This window comes from Neopelma chrysocephalum, unplaced genomic scaffold (assembly GCF_003984885.1).
Source record: "Neopelma chrysocephalum unplaced genomic scaffold, ASM398488v2 Primary Assembly neopelma1_45, whole genome shotgun sequence".
Lineage (NCBI taxonomy): Eukaryota > Metazoa > Chordata > Aves > Passeriformes > Pipridae > Neopelma > Neopelma chrysocephalum.
Genome location: NW_020897704.1, coordinates 632,218 through 642,922, shown reverse-complemented (window position 1 = coordinate 642,922; position 10,705 = coordinate 632,218).

Below are 10,705 nucleotides of genomic sequence, written 5' to 3'. Positions count from 1 at the left end.
AAATGACAGCTGAGAGCAGGTAAAGGAGGAAAACCCCTTTTCTTTCATAAGAAAAGCAAAATACTTCTGATTCATATTGCAAGTTCATACTATTAGTGGTTAGTTCAGGAGAAGCTGTTGACAGAGTCAAGAGGGATTAATGACAGGAGAAAGCTTGAAAGTGTATTCTTTGCCAGCCAATATAAGTGAAAGTATTTGGAGAATAGGTGGGCATGATAAAAAAAGTTATTATGAAGCTTCATTTTCTCTTAGCTCTGACAAAAAACAGCTACCTCAGTACTTTGCCGTTATCTGTGTAGTCAAGGTAAGATGAGATTGAGAAGAGTTTATGACTTAGTTTTTCAGCAGCAGTAGTCAAAGTAAAAGGCAAGTAAAGGGCAAGAATTGAGCTCAGCATTTTCATTTTCCACATGGGACATTATATATTACATTTGCATTTTATATGTTGCATGCAATTTTCTGAGCATTTCCCTTCTGACATTTATGCCATATGAGATGGTCGAATATTTGTTCACTTGCATTACTGTTATCACTTTTAAATTATGGTAAATTCTTGCTGACAGGAAGATACAGACCTTAACATAAAGCAAGCAGAGCCAAAAGAGAGAGGAGGAGAGGAAGGAATAGGGGAAAGAAAAGCAGAAGGAATAGAGGGAGAGATGAATAGAGGAAGGCAGAGAGGAAACAAGATAATATTTTTAACAAGTTTTCATTCTATGTTTGTTTTCTAACTTTTTATGTAATGATAAGCTACTTCAGGACTCTCAATCTTAGTTTATTATCATTAAATGACAGATAACATTACTTAAGCAACTTTCTCCAGCACTTTGAAAAACTGAAATAGGGAGAAGCTTTCATAGGAAAAAAAAAGGAATTTTTTAAATATATTTCTGCCAAAAAGCTTCTTTAAATTATTTCACTTGGAAAAAACTGTTCCCTCTTACTTAGTAAAAAGTGGAAGGTTGTTATGAGAGAAGTCAGAACCATCTGTTTAGATCGTGTATTATACCTTAGTTTTTTTGCTTCAACTATAGTCTCCCAAAAACTCTGTTGTTTTTCTGACTCCATATTACTGTGGAACTGTTCCTATCCAGACCACTCTGGGAACTTTCAGATTTCTGTGTACAGAGAGGAATGCTGATAGGGTAATAAATTCTAATATATTTTTGGTAATGCTACGGGGTGGTATTGGAAAAAAATGAGGGAGACAATTTACTAAACCAAGAGTATCTCCAGGCTCTTGTAAGTCCACAAACTGGAGAGGGTTTATGGGTCACAGAGACCAAAGGGAAGAGGAATGATGGTATATGGCAGTGGCTCAGTTTGGTGAGAAGTGTCCTTGCTCCAGCTAGAGGAAATGAGTTTCCACTCACTCTGCTCAGGTGCAGGAGATTGTCAGAGAAATTCACAAGATGAACAGATTTTTTAATGACTTTCGTCATGTGGGTTTTATTAGCAATAAAACCATTACAGTTTCAAAGTTTGCTTCATTACATTTTCAGAAATATTTGACAGGTACATGCCTGGCTGATGTACTGGTTCTTGGGAATCCATTGAATTTCTGTATAAAATCATGCTTTTAAATTTCAAGACAAGCACTTAACTTCTGTTTTCTTACTGTTTAAGATGAGTCTACACAATCTTCAAAAAACAGAGAAACACGTTCTGTGCAGGACAGCTAGACTTTTAAACATGAACAAACAAAATCTCTCTGAGATTTTATTCCTAGGGTAACAAATGTATATTAAAAATGTTTTCCATTTTAAAAATATTACAGAATCACAGAATCAACTAGGTTGGAAAAGACCTCTGAGATCATCAAGTCCAACCTTTGACCTAACACCATCTTGTCTACTAGACCGTGGCACTAAGTGCCACATCCAGTCTCTTCTTAAATACCTCCAGGGACGGTGAATCCACCACCTCACTGGGCAGCCCATTCCAATGTCAAATCACTCTCTCTGTAAAGAGCTTCTTCCTAATATCTAACCTAAACCTTCCCTGGTGCAGCTTAAGACCATGCCTCTTGTCCTACTGCTGGTTGCCTGGGAGAAGAGATCGACACCCACCTGGCTACAACCTCCTTTCAGGGAGTTGTAGAGAGTGATGAGGTCTCCCCCGAACCTCCTCTTCTCCAGGCTAAATGAGCCCAGCTCCCTCAGCCTCTCCTCATAGGGCCTGTTCTCCAGCCCCTTCACTAGCCTTGTTGCCCTTCTTTCGACACTCTCCAGCACCTCAATATCCTTCCTGAACTGAGGGGCCCAGAACTAGACACAGTCCTCGAGGTGTGGCCTCACCAGCACTGAGTACAGGGGAAGAACCACTTCCCTAGTCCTGCTGGCCACATTGTTCCTGATACAGGCCAGGATGCCACTGGCCTTCTTGGCCACCTGGGCACACTGATGGTTCATATTCAGCTTCCTGTCAATCCAAACTCCCAGGTCTCTTTCTGCCTGGCTGCCCTCCAGACACTCTGTGCCCAGCCTGTAGCGCTGCATGGGGTTGTTGTGGCCAAAGTGCAGGACCTGGCACCTGGCGTTGTTAAACATCATCCTGTTGGAATCAGACCATCTCTCCAGCTTGTCCAGGTCCCTCTGCAGAGCCCTCCTGCCTTCCAGCAGATCAACACTCCACCCCAAGTTGGTGTCATCTGCAAATCTGCTAATGGTACACTCAATCCCCTCATCCAGATCATCAGTAAAGACATTAAATAGAACTGGACCCAACACTGATCCCTGGGGGACACCGCTAGTGACCGACTGCCAACTGGATGCAGCACCGTTCACCACCACTCTCTGGGCCCAGCCCTCCAGCCAGTTCTTACTCCAGCACAGAGTCCCCCTGTCCAAGCTGTGGGCTGCCAGCTTTTCCAGGAGTATGCTATGGGAGATGGTGTCAAAGGCTTTGCTGAAGTCCAGATAGCCCACATCCACATCCTTCTCCTCATCCACCAAGTGGGTGGCCTGATCATAAAAGAAGATCAGATTGGTCAGACAGGACCTGCCCTTCCTAAATGCATGTCAACTGTATCCTAGTCTGCATCAAAAGAATTATAGCCAGCAGGTCAAGGGAAGCGATTCTCCCCTTCTACTCCACTCTCCTGAGACTCCAGCTGGAGTACTACATCCAGCTCTGGCACCCCTGACATGAGAAGAATGTGAATCTTTGGAGCAAGTCCAGAAGAGGCCATGAAGATGCTCAGAGGTCTGGAGCACCTCTCCTATGAAAACAGTATGAGAGCGTTGAGGTTGCTCAGCCCGGAGAAGAGAAGGCTCTGTGGAGACTTTATAGTAGGTTTCCAGTACTTAAGGGGATTTATAAGAGAGATGGAGAGGGACTTTTTACAAGGGCATATAATGACAGGAAAAGAGAGAATGGCTTTAAATTGAAAGAGAGTAGGTTTAGGTTAGATATTAAGAAGAAATTAATTACTGTGAGAGTGTTGAGGCACTGGTACAGGTTGCTCAGGGAAGTTGGGGACACCCCTGGAGGTGTTCAAGATCAGGCTGGATGGGGCTTTGAGCAACCAGGTCTAATGGAAGATGCCCCCTATGGCATGGGGGTTAGAAGTGCTATTCATGGTCCCTTCCAACTCAAACCATTATACGATTCTATGAATTTAGAAAAGGAGACACCTCTAGGGCACTGTTTATCTGCTCTGTTTTAGACATCCTCATCTGGATGAGTTGGGTTTGCCGAAGACAACTTATTTGTCTACATAAGTTACAGAGTCTAAGTAATAAACTGAAATGCAGATGTTTACACAGTAAATACCTGTATTTAGCCAGATAAATCTGACCCCAAATTTCTCTCCCTCCTTTCTTTCAATTAAACTGTATAATCTAATTAATAATTTCCTGTCTGTTTTGCTACCACAAGAAACATTCTTAACATTTATATATTACCATCTGAAACTATCAAACAATGCTTTTTCTGAATCGTCACTATTTTCTTTTTATGAAAGAAGCAAAAATATTAAATACAATACCACTGATAGCACTTAAATTGAGTAACTACTTCTATGCCCTTCACACTCTGTTGCATGCAGACTGCTTCTGGGCACTCTCACACTTATCTGTATCTAACAATGGAACAGACTAGAAGATGCTGAATTGAGCAGGATTGTATATATATACCTTTATATACCTTCCTTGCTGTACTCCTGCTTTATCTTCCATTATAGAGCAAAGGGTCATTGATGACTATGTAGTATGTGATCCTCTGTAATTCCATATCCTTCTTAGCAGAACTCCCATTTACTCAGTTGTTTCCTCTATTAAATGCAAGAATTAGGTTGCATTTCTTTGATTATCTGGAGAATTCCTCATCTCTAAAAAATACCAGTAGTTCTGAGACTAACTTATGCACCTAAATAAGACCCAGATCACTACAAATATGGTATCCTTTCTGAGCCCTTTTAAATGTTTTTTCTTCTTTATATAAGTATGTTTTTTTACCCCATTGGTTGCTAATATGTAATTAATAAAATTGTTGCTGGTATTCAGAGCAATAAATCTTTTTAGTGAAGACTGACACAAAGAGACCATTTAAAACTATCATTGGTTAGTAGTTTGGTACCAGACTAAGCCTTTCCTTGGTCCTTTGTTTGCATCCAACTACTATGATCCTTGTAGGATGATTTAATGCTGCATTCTTTACTGCTTAATAATTGCCTTTTTTTCTCCTTACGCCCTTTTTTTTTCTTTATAATTTTGTCCCTACATACCTGTGCTATATTTTTTTATTCTTCCTTAGTAAACTGAACTTAGTCCTATATTTCATATTTCTCATTCTCTTGTCTGAATTCTAAGGAGGGTGAATGATTTATTCAAACTGATCTCTTGATAGTCTTCCTATTTTTCTCTGCAATGAGATAAAATTTTTAATTATGCCCTTACTTTTATTTCTTTAAATGTATCAGCTCTCTTTAATACTTTTGCTTTTGATTACTATCCCCAAAAATATATCTTTCTACTTCTCTGAGTTGACTGAACTCTTTCCTGTTTTTTACATTTTTTCATGCCCTAGAAGTATGAAGACTTCTATTTCAACTCAAGTCTTAATTAAGTTACCTTCCATAATGGCAATCTTAAACAGTTTCTCTTTATTAGTATAATCACGTCTAGCAGAACGTTCATCTCATTAATCCTTTTTCCTATAAGAAAAAAGTGTTGCTAATGCAAGAGTAGTAGAATGTTGCACTCAGTAACCCTTAGGCTCTTTTTAGCCTCTGTAATGAAACTTTGGAAGTCCTAACACCTGTAAAGAAAATCCTTAAACAGAAAGTTAGTTATACTTAAAATAAACCAAACACATTGAGAAAATAAAAAAAGAATCACAAATGTATACCTTACTTAAATTTCAAGATTTTGGAGGGACGTGACCTGATATTTAAGAACTTGGGTGCCAAGTATGGAGCTATCAGTAATAAATCTTAGAAGGATCAAGAAAATGTTTGTTAGTTCTTATGTAGAGATGTTCTTATGTAGGAAGCCACCAGCGTGCTCAGGTGGCCAAGAAGGCCAGTGGCATCCTGGCCTGTATCAGGAACAATGTGGCCAGCAGGACTAGGGAAGTGGTTCTTCCCCTGTACTCAGTGCTGGTGAGGCCACACCTCGAGGACTGTGTCTAGTTCTGGGCCCCTCAGTTCAGGAAGGATATTGAGGTGCTGGAGAGTGTCGAAAGAAGGGCAACAAGGCTAGTGAAGGGGCTGGAGAACAGGCCCTATGAGGAGAGGCTGAGGGAGCTGGGCTCATTTAGCCTGGAGAAGAGGAGGTTCGGGGGAGACCTCATCACTCTCTACAACTCCCTGAAAGGAGGTTGTAGCCAGGTGGGTGTCGATCTCTTCTCCCAGGCAACCAGCAGTAGGACAAGAGGCATGGTCTTAAGCTGCACCAGGGAAGGTTTAGGTTAGATATTAGGAAGAAGCTCTTTACAGAGAGAGTGATTTGACATTGGAATGGGCTGCCCAGTGAGGTGGTGGATTCACCGTCCCTGGAGGTATTTAAGAAGAGACTGGATGTGGCACTTAGTGCCACGGTCTAGTAGACAAGATGGTGTTAGGTCAAAGGTTGGACTTGATGATCTCAGAGGTCTTTTCCAACCTAGTTGATTCTGTGATTCTGTGATTCTATGATTCTATCATTCTATGATTCTATGACTGCCAATGCACCTTTTTGGGTCATATATACATAGACATTGGAGATATATATTGACATTGTGGTGGGTTGACCTTGACTGGATGCCAGGTGCCCACCCAGCCGCTCTATCACTCCCCTCCTAGCTGGACAGTGGAGAGAGTAGGATGGAAAACAACTCATGGGTACAGATAAGGCAGTTTATTTAAACCAAAAGCAAAGTGTAAGCTTGTGTGTGCAAAAGCGAAGCAAAAGGTAACACACTTTATTCACTACTTCCCATCAGCATTGATGGTTGACCACTCTAGAGCAGGAGGGCTTCAACACACGTGACGGTTCCTCAGCAGGCAGCCATTGGAGACAATGAACGCCTGCCTTCCTGCTCCGTGCCTTAGCTCTTATATCTGAGCTGACATCATATGGTATGGAATATCCCTTTGGTCAGTTTGGGTCAGCTTTGGCCTACTTGTGCCTCCTCCCAGGATCTTGCCCTCAATTGAGGAAGGAGTGTTACAGTGCTGATGCTGTGCTCAGCCGTAGCCAAAACACTCGTATGTTATCATCATCCTTCTGGCTGCCAATGCAAAGCACAACACTGTGAGGGTGGCTATGGGGAAATGAACTCCATCCTAATCCTGACCCAATACAGACATCTATATATGTATATAAGAAAAGCATGGCCACATTATTCAGAGAAGGGTGATGTATTCTTAAAATGGTTTATTCCAAACTGATTCAGATGAAACATGGAAACTAGTTTAGGTAGTCCTCAAGGATCTTCACTTGTCACTTCACAATGTAATTTGTGGTTTTACTATTTTGTCTTTTTTTTTGGTTTTTTTTTTCACTCCAATAAGTGCTAAGTGTAGCAGTAAGGGAGGAAAAAGGATATCTGACTTTTAAGGGGGTTTGAGGGATTGTGTAACAGAAAGCTAAAAGCCAGGGCTTAGTGCATATACTGTGCTATGGAAAGTACTTGCTTGTGTTTTGCTAATCCTAAAAATTCCCCAAGGTTCTCTGACTGTCTATGTCTGCAGTGAAGTGCATTAGGGAGTGCACTCATTCCCTTTTTAGTTCTCAGAAACCAAAATTCACTGAGAATTTTTTTCCATGGTGCTTTAAGAGATTGTATCAATATGGTTTACTATACCAGAACACATGTTCAGAGTGATTCTACCCTCTGCATTAAGAGGTGGTGAACCTAAGGGAAAAGGACACACACTGAAACTTGCAGAAATTCTCCACTACTCAGCAAACCTTTGCCAACCTGACTTATGAAAAAGCAGACTGATCATCTAAATCATCGCAAGAGTTCCCTTACTTTCTAAGTCAGCAATCACAGAATGACTATTAAATACACCTCTGGGAAACTTAAGGTTTATTGATGCATGCTTGGTGTGAATTTTAAGTCCAGCTTGTGGTACATGTCCAGAATGTTGATTGACTGATACACTCTGCAAAAAAATCTTCAAGACCAAAGTTTAAATCTTAGGTGAAGACTGTTATGAAAGACAGAGATTTTCTTTTTGTCATGATCAGCTAAATCAACAGTAACATCTTGTCCATCAGGGACCTGAAACCTACTCCAAGTAAAATGCACGGTTGCAGTTTCCCACAGCCTTCCTCTGATGACTATAGGCAAAAAAGGAAGAAAGAGTTTGGAAAGAATGGGAAGAGTCTTTTTCCTTTAATGCAGGCTTGAACCCACAAGTGACATATCATGCTCGCTAAATATTTAGATAAACACAGATGTATAGAGACTAAAAAGTGCTATAGAATTTAAATGTTTTATTTGAGTTTGAGGCCAATATAGTGCTTTGAGAATTAGACATTATTTTAACTGTACTGATTCCTAAGTGAAATTCAGTCCTGACTCTCTATTAAAAAGAACGTTTCTTAAGTGCCTTCCTATATTTAGAGGAGGATAAATTTGTGGTTTGTGTGTCACATGACATCCCAGCCTCAAGTGCTGAGCTATGTATACCACTGACAAGGCTATTCTCCACATCAAAAGTATACTTATACGTTAACAGTGTAAAACAAAGGTAACTGTTGTGTAAAACAAATGTTGTTCCCTCTTTAATATGCATCATACAGTGGCAATGGCAATAAAAGGGACTGAAAAAAAGCAGATGGCAAAACTATTATTTGGAAGAATGTTAACAAGTGTCTCTGCTTCCCTGGTTTTTGTAACACTTGTAAACATGGAGAAGCCTATGGTCATTCCAAAACATTCAGGTCTGGGAAGGCTAAAGTCTTGCAACCTCCAGTGAGGAAGCATTAGAAACAAATTTAATAAGAAAAACACACTTGGATGCCAAAAACAATGACAATGCTGAGCCACATATTTTTGGTTTAATATGGGATGTATTACATCAGCCACAGATATATTCTCTTAGCAGTATATCATAGTTTTGACTGTGTTCAGACAAAATACAGCCAGACTCACAGAGGAACATAGAAACATCATGAAGTTCATAGCACAGAGATCTAGCTTTTCTTTAACAGAGTTTTGCTAACCTCTTACCTAACCTCTCCTGTATTTAGTTGACTAGCTAAAAAAGTATAAGGGAAAAAGAAACAAGTAATAGACATCAGACTTGTTTAGCAGCAGAAGAGAGTACACAGACTTATCACCATATTCTTTATTCCTGAAATTTCAATTTGATGAAGTGCCTCACAAGTTGGCATAGATGATATATGAATATTATCATTCTTCAAGTCATACTAAAATTGGAACAGTTGTGATTGGTGTGTTGGTTCTTTTGTATCAATTGAGAAAATAAGAGTTGAGTTGAAACAGATGACACTGACTGAGCTTCGCTGTGGGCACATTTGACAATAAGCATGTTTTAATGGCTCAAGTTCTTGAATGCTGTCAGTAGCATTTATAGTTACAGGAGTTTGCTGCTCTGTTGGAGTAGCAAACAGAAACATTTCTAGATTTCCTCACTGGAGCAGTGAAAATAAAAACCATAAGCATATGAGTCATTTTTACTGGTGTTCCAACAACACCAGGGCCAATTTTTGAGACAACAATGAATGAAAAATAGCATATTTAGTGAAAAGTGAAAGCTGTCATAATGCAAGAGCTTCAGCACATTGAGATAACGGTGCATGCTGTGAGGGAAAAAAAACCAAACAAGGTGGTATTTTACAGTATGTGGCAGTGTTTTCCCATGTAAACTCAATGCAAGAACTGAGCAAATTTTGCAAGTCTGGCAAAAGACAGTATAAGAGAGTTCTGACATGCAACACCATTTCATGGTTGCTCCTGGCTATTGGCATTTCTTACACAGTTAAAATGCCCAGAAATCAAACAATGGGATTCTTTCAGGGGTGAGATACCAAGGCCTCACTGTAGCTAACAGTTCTAAATTAATTTTCTAGGGAATAAATAAATAAAATATAAAATTTTTGAGACCGAGGAGGCAGGAATTAGAAATACCAAAAATCAGGAGTTCACAAAGTGTAAGAGGTGTTCATTGCACTCATGTCAAAACAAATACTAAAAAAAATGTTTAACAAAGATGTTGTGCATACCACATCTTCAAAAATGTTGGCATGTTATGATATTTGGGTTACATATTTGGGAAAATGGAATTTCCTGAAGAATTAGAGATTTTTTTTTCTGTCCGATTTTGGCCAGCATTCTAGGATGTAACTATGTGCTAAAGCACTTTTTATTTTGTAGATAATACTTCCCCTCTGATGACAGTTTTTTTTGAGTGAGTTGCTATGGATTAAATACTTACTGATTCCCTTGAAGACTCCAAGAACAGCAACTCTGCTGAGCCAATGGCAAAATGATAGAGAATATGGAGATATCAGAAGGTGTGTTCCTTTTTTTTTTTCTGGTAGGTTCTTTTGTTTATTGCTTAACTGTAGTTGGAAGCAAAATTGCTGTCAGCTCTGTGTATTTCCTTGTTTTGTTGGGTTACTTTCATTGGCTTGCACAGTAAAGAACAGAGGCTTTCCATGGTGTTTGTGAAAAAATGCGTTTATTATTTTCTCCAAAATGCAAACAGTCTCAGAAAAAAAAGTGGCAGCCTAACTACTGTTAAACTGCACCAAATTATCTCCAAATATGACATAATTCAGAGTTACACATCATAAGGGGTTGCTTTAAATACAAGTTTATGAAAAAGTTCAATTTCATGTTTAAGTCTTTCATTAAATTTTCCTGCTTTTCTAACTCAATAATAACTTAATGAAAATAAATTTTAAAATTGTTTTAGAGTATGCAGGTGGATCATTTACAATGATTATTTTCAGGTTGGGTGGCAGACTTGGCAAAACTAATTACTTCTGCAGTTCCCAACAACATTCATGAAACCAGTTCATAAGTGACCAGGATCAGAGAGAAACAAGGAATGAGCAGAGCATTGGCTTTCATTTAGGGTCTTGGCTTGAACATTAAGGTTAGTGGGAAAAATGCCACTATTTGCGCTGACACAGGCAGTGCTAAATAACAACCGGAAAGCAGTGTTACCCTGGAGCCTTTTGCAGTGCATGTCAACGTTAGCGTTATTGGCCCATCATTCTTACAAGCAGTGTCACATTTTCTC